This window comes from Asparagus officinalis, chromosome 9, assembly GCF_001876935.1.
Source record: "Asparagus officinalis chromosome 9, Aspof.V1, whole genome shotgun sequence".
Lineage (NCBI taxonomy): Eukaryota > Viridiplantae > Streptophyta > Magnoliopsida > Asparagales > Asparagaceae > Asparagus > Asparagus officinalis.
The window spans coordinates 61251593-61260374 of NC_033802.1; the positions used below are offsets into that span (position 1 = coordinate 61251593).

Genomic DNA, 8782 nt, shown 5'->3' on the forward strand with positions numbered 1-8782 from the left:
CTAGCCGAACCCTAGCCACCCCTGTCCGAACTATTCAGCCCCGCTGCCACCTCACCCTCTGACCGTGCACCCTGTCGAACCTAGAGTTTGGCATGGATTCCCTCGATTCAGTCCTAGAACTGATGAGAGGAAGAGTATATATCTCACGAAGATGAGATATATCACTTTCGATTCTTGTTTCCTCTGAGAACCGAGAATTTTGTTGAGATCTGATCCTTGTTTTGCAGCAAAAGTGCTGCCGAAATTTTCACTGCGCACAACAAGGATTTTTGGATCTGAAGCTGATCGATGGAGGAGATCATCAAGAAGTTGAACCCCGCGGAGGTGTCAACTTTGATGAAGTTGATGAAATTGTCGGCTGGTGAGAGCGTGACAAGACCATCGAAGAAGATGGAGCTTCCGATCATCGATCTGAAGCTTAATGGACCAGCTACTTACCTGAGCTGGTCACGACGGGTGCGATACACCCTTGCAGGTAGGAACCTGAAGGGTTACTTGATATGAGAGAAGACAGAGCCGGATGAGGACTCGGAGGGAAGAGATGAGTGGAAGTCCACTCATATGTTGGTGTACATCTGGTTCCTCAACTCATTGGTCCAGTCGATCGTCGTCACAGTGGATGGCATTGAGAAGGTGAAGGACGTCTGGGAGAAGTTGAGGATGACCTATGATGGAGTGGGGAATAACATGAGGGTGTTCTAGATCAAGGGAGAGATCGACGTCACAGTCCAGGAAAAGAGGACTGTACAGGAGTATGCCACAGAGCTGGAACATCTATGGCTAGATTATGATCACTTCTCACCTCGGGCGAGCTGCAAGGACCCGGAATGTAAAGAGAGAGATCTTTCTACAGGAGAGGACTATGGTGTTTCTTAAGGGCTGACATCAGAGTTTGTTCAGCGGACTGCATTGCTGCTAGCTCAGCCAAAGATTCCCATACTTGAGGAGGCAGTCTCGGTCATGATCCAGGAGGAGACTCGCATTAGGCTGCAGGTGGGGACAGATGGACTTCCTGTGGTGAAGTCAGCACTTGCGGCCTCTAGCAACACTGGATCCAAGAGGGAGACTCGGTATTGCTACAATTACGGTGAAGTGGGTCATCTAAGACATACTTGCACCAAACCACCCAAGGAAGGAGACTCGGGTGGACATGGACAGTTAGGAGGTCGTGGTCATGACCGTGGAGGTCGACGATGTGAAAGAGGAGCAGGCAATCAGACGAATCTGATGGTAGCAGAGGGAAAAGAAGCAGCTGAGGTAGTATTTACTGAGGAGGATCATACGCTCCTGGAGATACTCATGAGAAAACAGAAAGTAGTAGGGGATGGAGACAGGAGGAGTAGGATTGAGGAGGCATCCACTTTGTTCTTCGCCAGAGGCAACACTGCTACCTATGTTCATCCGACCAAAGGTACTGATGACATACATGCTCTTGCTTCTATATCTCCTGATAGATCATCAGAATGGATAATCGACTCCGGTGCGTCTCGATATGTGACAGGTAATGCTAGTGAGTTATCCTCATATACTCACCTAGCATCGACTGATAATATCCAAACAGCTGATGGCACATTTCAGCCAGTGGTTGGTAAGGGTACAGTCAATTGTACAGGTTCTGTAACTTTGTCTAATGTTTTGCATGCTCCTTCTTTTCCAGTCAATCTTTTGTCCATTAGTGTTATCATACTCAAACTAAAATGCATTGTTTCTTTTGACATTCCCAATGTGATCTTCCAGGAGAAGGGGACAGGACGGAGACTTGTGACTGACACATGACATAGCGGACTGTGGTACCTGGATCGTGAAGGGCTAGATTCAACGTTGGTTTCGATGGTAGAGAAAGCAGAAGTAGGGTCTGAGATGAGTGTTGAGAGTGTGTTGATGCCTCATTACCAGCGTTTGGGACACTCATCCCTTAGTGTTTTAAGTAGGTTGTTTCCATCTTTATTTGAAAAAGCAAATAAACAGAAACTTGTACGCGATGCATGTGAATTTGGAAAGCTTACTAGAAGCCCTTATGTTAGTTCTGGTCATAAGAGTTCTCGTGTTTTTGACTTGATACATTCAGATGTTTAGGGACCTTGTTCCACAGGTTCTATGAATGGATACAAATATTTTGTTACCTTATTGATTGTTTCTCTCATGTTACTTGGTTATATCTGATAAAAAATAAGAGTGAGGTGTTTGGTTGCTTCCAAAACTTTCATAGGTATGTTCAAACTCAATACGGAGCAGTGGTAAAGGTATTGAGGTCTGATAATGGGACAGAATATACCAACAGAGCGCTTAGGGAATACTTGTCAGAGAAGGGAATACAGCATCAGACGACATGTCCATACACATCAGCTCAGAACGGGGTAGCAGAGAGGAAGAACAGACATCTGTTAGAGGTTGCTAGAAGCATGATGATCTCCATGAATATCTCAGAAATATTGTGGAGGCAAGCAGTGTTGACCGCAGCGGCACTGATCAACAGGATACCCTCGAGAATGTTAGATTGGAAGTCTCTGTGTGAGCGTTGAAGGAAGATAATGGTGGGCTTCTTCCACTAAAGGTGTTTGGCTGTGTGTGCTTTGTGAAGGACAACAGACCATCCGTCAGGAAGCTTGCCCCTAGAACGGTGAAGTGCATCTTTGTGGAATATTCTGCTACTCAAAAGGGATATGTTTGCTGGAGCCCGGTGGAGAAGAGGCTGTTTGTGAGCATGGATGTGCACTTTCGAGAACTCGAGCCATTTTACATCCGGGAGGTAACTTCATCCATTGGTAACTCGCCCGAGTATGAAAGTATGAGGCGAGAGGGGGAGAATAACGAGAGGCAGGTGAACAATGTGAAGAATAATGCCGAGACATCGATTTCTCTAACGAATCCTTGGAAAGGATAATTGGTTGAGGAGGAACAGGAGAATGAAGAAGAAGAGGAGGAGGCAAGAGTTAGGCACACGGCTCAGGGGGAGCTACTTACCTATAGACTATAGTAGGAAGGGGAAGCAGATTGCAGGAACAGTACCTACAGTGTCACTGGTGCCAAGTCCCTTGCCAACGTCTGCCCCGACTCCTGAGACACCTACACCACCATTAGATTCCTCCAAATGTGATATCATTCCTCTCCTTACTCCTCTCACACCAATATCAGTACGGAGGACTACTCGCAGTAATGCGGGAAATCCTTCCGATAGATATGGTTAGGATCTTACCCAGTTTGTATCATATTATAACATCCACCCTGCACATAGAGCATTTATTGCATCATTAGACTCTGTTACTGTACCTAATAATTAGCAGGTTGTAAAGAAGAACCCAAAATAGAAAGCTGCTATACACGAAGAGCTAGGGGCTCTTGAGAAGAACTGCAGTTGGGAGTTAGTAAAACTACCAAAAAGAAAGAGAGTTGTTGGGTGCAAGTTGGACTTTACTGTGAAGCAGAATCCAGATGGACAGGTTGAGCGCTACAAGGCTCGTCTGGTGGCAAAAGGATATAGTAAGACATATGACATCGACTATGATGAGACTTTTACACCGGTGGCGAAGATGAGCACTATTCGGACTTTGATCTCTCTGGCAGTAAATGGTGGCTGGAAGCTACACCAACTAGATGTGAAGAATACTTTTCTTCATGAAGATCTGGTGGAAGAGATATACATAGAAATTCCGCCAGGAATCGACACAGATCAGACAGTGGGCAAGGTCGTAGATTGAAGAAGTCTCTCTATGGGCTAAAGCAGTCTCTCCGTGCTTGGTTCGACAGATTCAGAAGGGCTATGTTAGGTATGGGGTACCAGCAGATTAACGCCGATCATACAGTGTTCTTTCGACGGAGTGAAGGCCGCATTACCATGCTTGCGGTATATGTGGATGATATGATTATTACAGGGGATGATGAGAAGGAGATTGCCCAACTCAAAGTGAGACTGGGTAAGGAATTTGAGGTAAAAGATCTTGGCTTGCTTCGATACTTTCTTGGAATAGAGATAGCTCGAGGAGCGGAGGGGGGTTATCCTATCCCAGAGGAAGTATGCACTGGATCTTCTCAAAGAGACAGGGATGTTAGGGTGTAAACCTGTAACTATACTGATCGATCAGAAGTTCAAGCTGGGTGCTGAGGCTGGAGAGCCAGTTGATCGTGACAGATACCAGAGACTGGTGGGCAGGTTGATCTATTTGAGTCACACACGTCCCAATATCTCTTTTGCAGTGAGCGTGGTAAATCACTACATGCATGATTCGAGGAAGGGTCATATGGACGCAGTGTACCAGATTCTTAGGTATTTGAAGAGTGCCCCCGAAAAAGGGTTGATATTCAGGAAGAATGAACATATGAGCATTGAGGGTTACTGTGACTCGGATTGGGCTAGTTGTGCTGATGACAGAATGTCCACCTCAGGATATTGTATCTTTGTAGAAGGCAACTTGGTCTCGTGGGAAGAGTAAGAAGCAGTCAGTGGTGACGAGATCAACAGCTGAAGTAGAGTATAGAGCTATGGCCTTGGGAGTCGCGGAATTATTGTGATTGAAGAGTATGTTGGTGGAGCTGAAGCTGGATCAAGGAGCAAAGATGAAGCTGTGGTGTGATAACAAGTCAGCTATCAGTATCGCCAATAACCCAGTGCAGCATGATCAGGGCCGGTTCTGAGATTTTAGGGGCCCTGTGCGAAAAGTAAACACAAGCCCTTCTCTATATACAAAACGGTTCTGAGATTTTAGGGGCCCTGTGCGAAAAGTAAACACAAGCCCTTCTCTATATACAAAATATCAATAATTTTCAATTTGAATCCCTAAAATGCTAGTAAACACAAGCCCTTCTCTATATACAAAATATCAATAATTTTCAATTTGAATCCCTAAAATGCTAGGGAACAAAATATTACTGATCAGACATTAAAATATTACTTGATTTAAGAGCACCAAGGTATACACGCTTATCGCGTCGGAACTTCTTCGACGACGTGTCTCCAACTCTCCTTGATCCCTGAAGTTTAAGAGCCAAAAAGTTTATTAGGAACCAGTTTAACAAATCCTGCAATAACAAAAAAAAAATGGGTGAAACAAGAGTTACTTCTGGTCATCTCAGTTAGGTATAATTACATCATGACTCGAGGTACCAGCTTGTAATTAATCCTTCTTTTTTTTACAACGAAACCCCTAAGTTTTTACAACGAAACCCCTGAGTATCTTGAGTTCAGCAGCTCTCCTTTCTTTACCTTAACATTCAACTGAGTCCAGATTACTCTCTTCTTCATCTAATAAGAACCACTAAAGATGCCTTTTTGAAAGAAGTTCAAATTCTAGATTATAATTCGATGAAGTAAAAGTAAATGCAGCAAAACTAGCAGCAAAGAAAATTAAAAACTCACAAATTTGTTTAACATACAATTCCAAAAACAATCAGTCTAATAATTCTAGCAAAATAGCAATTTGATCAGAAATGTGGTTGTACACTCATCAATAGCAATTTGATCCTCCTGCACTACCGAAATTAGGGTTTTTGAGGCGAGCGGTGACGGCGAGGTCTGGCGACGAGGCGAGGCGAGCGGCGACGGCGATCGCGGGGGTCTGTGGGGCGGAAGAGAGGGGAGACGGAGGAGAGCCTGGAGAGGGGTGGGTGGATTTTGGGGTTGAGATTTTGGGGCGGAAGAGAGGGGAGACTGAGGGTTGAAGGGATTTTAGGGTTTTTGAGTATGAATGAACGGTCGAGATTCATTTGAGTAGTAGAAAATGAACGGTTGAGAGTAGGTGACGGGATTTTTTTTGGGCCCCCAATTTTTGGGGGCCCTGTGCGGTCGCACCTCTTGCACAGCCCCAGAGCCGGGCCTGAGCATGATATAACCAAACACATCGAGATCGATAGGTTCTTCATCAAAGAGAAGTTGGACAGTGGACTACTGGAGTTAAGTCATGTTTTAACTAAAGATCAGGCAACAGATTGTCTGACTAAGGAACTTAGCTCAGTAGATATGATTAGAGGATGTGACAATATGGGCTTAGTGGATATCTTTCGCCCATCTTGAGGAGGAGCGTTGACATATTAGTATAGTTAAGAGAGTTATTTGTAAGATGTGTTTGTAGGGGCCTATATAAGCTCATGTTATCTCATTAATAAAATTAGGGTTTCTCAATTTCTTCACTTTTACCATAATCTTTGAAAAGAACTAATTACTTACTATATTTCTACAATTACTTTGCTTTATGGTGTGCATTAAATGCTCTTCAAGAAGTTAATATACCAAATAATACACAGGGAATCCTAGAAGCAATATGTCAGTTAAAAAGTTTTGAAGTCTCTTCCAGTTGCTTAATGCGGAACCTAGTTGCTACATAGGTAAAGAACTAAAGATGGTCATTTGTATTTGAAGGCAATGTAAGCAAACCTTCTTGAAGAAGCCAATCTTTATTTCTCCTTTCTATTTATACAAATTATCTAATCAGCTAGACTACATATCGATCTTTTCAGTTCACACCCCAACCCCCCTTGATGCCCCCTAATCCCCACAAAATAACAAGTACAAAAGCCAAAATGGTTTCCTATGTACAACTCTTACTATTATTCACAGAAAACTAGTGTCAGGATCTTAAATAATCAACTCTACATGTCCACATGTTCCCTTGAGAAGACAATTACAAGCTTAATGAATCCACTATCCTGGTTATAGATGCTTCGTTGCGGTGATTAACAGAAAATGTTTATCTGAATATTCATAAGATGCCACTAATACATATGCAATCTCCAAACGACCTCCCAGTAATGTTGTGCACAAGAATAAAAGAAAAGGGAAAAGGGGAAAAATGAGAATTTTGGGACACATAATGCTCCTTTAATCAGCAACTACAGCTATGCGACTTTTGGAATGGTAAGTTTCAGAAAGCAGCTAACTGCCCATAGCAGGTATTGGTCTTCTCTTCCTTCACGAAGTGACTGGTAATTGACGCTTGGGATGGTTTTGCTGAAAACAAGTGAGGAAATAGAAAAGGAAAATGTATGGGAGGAAAATGCATGGGAATTAAAAAGACAGGAAGCCTTTCCAGACTGAGAGCTTATACACATTACTAGGAGAAAAGCAACCTTTTAGAACCCTGCTTTCCACACCCAAAAGGGACGCCATGACTCACCAATCATTACATCAAGGTGATAAAAGTGTTCTTTTATAGGGAGGACCCTTACAAGCTTCAGGTTATCTTTTGGCATGTTGAAAGTGGGCACAAAGGCATTACTCATCCTTAAAATGGACAGCACTAGAAGAAATCATGCCGTTAGATGACTGATCCCTGCTAGAATCTGGAATAGCCAACAAAAGTAGTTAAAAGTTCTTAAGCCAGCATATCATATCCAAGTCTTAAACTCAGAAATGAATAGCGCAAAAACAATGGGAAGTTCTTAAGAACATGCAATGTTGAAAAAGAAAGAAAAAGCAGATATTGTTTACTATCCATATTCCGTACTACGCTAATAAGGCAACTGCCACTGGTTCGAGATTCCAATAATTAGCAATTAATTGAACATGTAACTTTTCATCTTCCCTGTCATAATTATTCTTTTTTATGTCCTTTCTACATCTAAAATAAATCTGAAATTCCAACTCCATTGACATTAATGATTCATCTACGACTGTCTTTACGAGTGCAACAACATTATAATTTATAATACCAAGTCCAGTGTACAAGGGGATTCAAGAAAAAGAAAACCAATATTGGAGACACTTAACCACCACTGAAATGCACTTTAGTAGAAATGCATCTCCATGGAATCCAGTAAAAAGAACATCAGAAGCACATGGAGATTTTAAGCTCAATAATAGTTAGAAATTTATAGCCATAGAGTACAGTGCGAAATACAGCAGCAGCAGCATGAAGATTCCAGGAACTTCTGTACTCAATCATAACTATGAAATGCTTTACTTTATCATATCTTCCTCTGCTTTGTGTGAATCCACTCATGCAGCATATGCTTGAAGTCCAACTAATTACACATACAAGATGATCACAAATGAGACAACAGCCACCTTAAAGATTTCTTAAAAGTTCTTTAATGTAGATCAGACATACCTAAAAAGACGGAAGGAGCGAAAACAAGAAATTTTAGAAGAGCCATATAGATGAGATGCAGCACTCTGATACAATGTCCTCTCTCGTGGAATCTCCTAGATGCAGAGGGGAAAAGAGTTGAAAGGAGTAGAGCCCTAGTAAGGAGATAAACCAGTCAGGTAGAATCAGATTAGGCTTTCTGACAGACATGTATGCCATCATCTTAGGTTCCCGAGACCAAGGCTATCGATAGCGGATAGCGTTGCGTAGCGGTGAGGCATCGCTAAGGTTATTTGAGGCTATTGCGGCAAAATAGCGGTAAAAAGCACAAAATCAAATAGCGGTCTAATTTAGATATGTGTAAATACTAAAAAAAGATTAAAGAAAAATCTAGAAAATCTAAAAGTTCAAATTTGATGATTTAAAGAGATCCTAAACATGACATAGACATGTAATCGTCACATAATGCCAAAGACGACTGGAGGAGAAGTCAAAGAGTCGTCGTCTTCAAGAAGATGAGCTGAGCGGTGAGAGGACTGTCCTAGAAGGAGCTCACGGTGAAGGAGGTGAGAGGAAGTGCTGAGTTAGGTGCCAGAGGCTATGAGAGGTGGCGGGAGCACACTGAAAATTGCGGGAGGCGGTGGAATACAGTGGTTAAAGGTCGGGTTTAATTTTAAAAAAATAAATCCCAAACCGGTTTTAAATAGCAGTCAAAAAGTGGATTTTGCACGCAATCGCCCGCTATTTATCGTTAGGGCGCTATT

At 42.6% G+C, this 8782-nt stretch overlaps 1 protein-coding gene across 1 annotated transcript in view; it reads right to left on the reverse strand.

Moving 5' to 3' along the window:
• LOC109823696 (probable protein S-acyltransferase 7) overlaps positions 1–8782 on the reverse strand; it is a 31862-nt gene that overhangs the window by 12421 nt on the left and 10659 nt on the right. The window lies entirely within an intron of this gene.